The sequence below is a fragment of the Podarcis bocagei genome (genome assembly GCF_964188305.1).
Source record: "Podarcis bocagei genome assembly, chromosome: 7".
Lineage (NCBI taxonomy): Eukaryota > Metazoa > Chordata > Lepidosauria > Squamata > Lacertidae > Podarcis > Podarcis bocagei.
The window spans coordinates 12,910,389-12,911,675 of NC_138132.1; positions in this window are offsets into that span (position 1 = coordinate 12,910,389).

A 1,287-nucleotide genomic window follows, 5' to 3' on the forward strand; every position below is an offset into this window, starting at 1 on the left:
CGGGTGTCTTCATTGAACATTTGTTCTGATTTGCTCATGGGGAGGTTAGACAACAAACAGCAATCTATCCTGATTTGCTTGGCTATGTGCCTTCTTATTTATCTTTTCCTCATCTCACGCTTGAAGTTTGCTTTCCCCGTCATATTCCTAACCACAGAAAGTGTTTTCATTTTTAATTGGATCTCGCTGCCCGAGGACAGCGGTGTTTTAATACTCGCACAAACCTAAATGTCCTGTCTGGAATGCCTCCCACAGAATACCAACAGTCTGGAGGTGACCTTGCACCACCAAGCAGCATGCTTTTGCAGCCTCCTGCGCCTGGCTGTTGTTGTGGGTGTTATTTCACTCACTGCTTCGGGGTTGCGGGCATTGTTCCATGCCACTGCTGCTGCAATATTTCACCTGTGCAGCAGGATTCCATTGCACACCTGAGAGCACCAGCAGGGACTGATCGAGTAGCAGTGGAGGCTGCCCATAGCAGCAGCAGTGAAGATGTCTTGGGATTAATAATAGAGGATTAATAGGGGAAACCCTCCACCTGGGTACTGGACTTCAATTTTGGGCAAACCGGGCTGGTGAAGCCTTTTGGCTCCAAAGCGTTGAATCTGATGGCTTCACAGTTTCACTTCAAACTGTTGTAAGCCAAAAATAGCATATCTCCTGAGTTTATGCCAATAAAACCCAGAAACGTGAGGAGTTAGGAGTCCAACGTTGTTTATTGCAAAGCAATAGGTTACAGTCGGATCGTTCCGCAAAACTGCAACCCCACCCGGTGGCCCAGGCAGTGGTATTTATAAAATTTCAAACAAAGCATTTCAATTTCCACCAATCATATACATCATTACCTCATTTCATGTTTAATACACATGCGCAATAAGCACTGGCAATTTCTGCTGATTAAGTTCTGATTCCCACTGTGTTCTGTTACATTGCGTTAGTGTGCATGTTGGGAACCTGTGTTACGTGTAGCCATTTGCACCATGTAGCAACTTATGTTCTAGTTTTGAGCTGTATCTTTGTGATTCACATATTAGCTGTATTTCTGCCCCAATGGGACGGCAACTTGCAAAACCACCAATTTAATAAGGTAACAGGCTACCATAACTTCTCTAATAGAAGTATACTCAAGGATTCACAGGAATACACATTATCACATTTATTGTGGCCCTCTGCGCCACTGCCACAAAATGACAAGGGAGTTTTGACTCAACATTAGGAAGAAAATCGTGACAGTATTATGTGACACTGGAACCAGTTTCCCTAAGAAGAGGGTGGATGAGAGTTGCA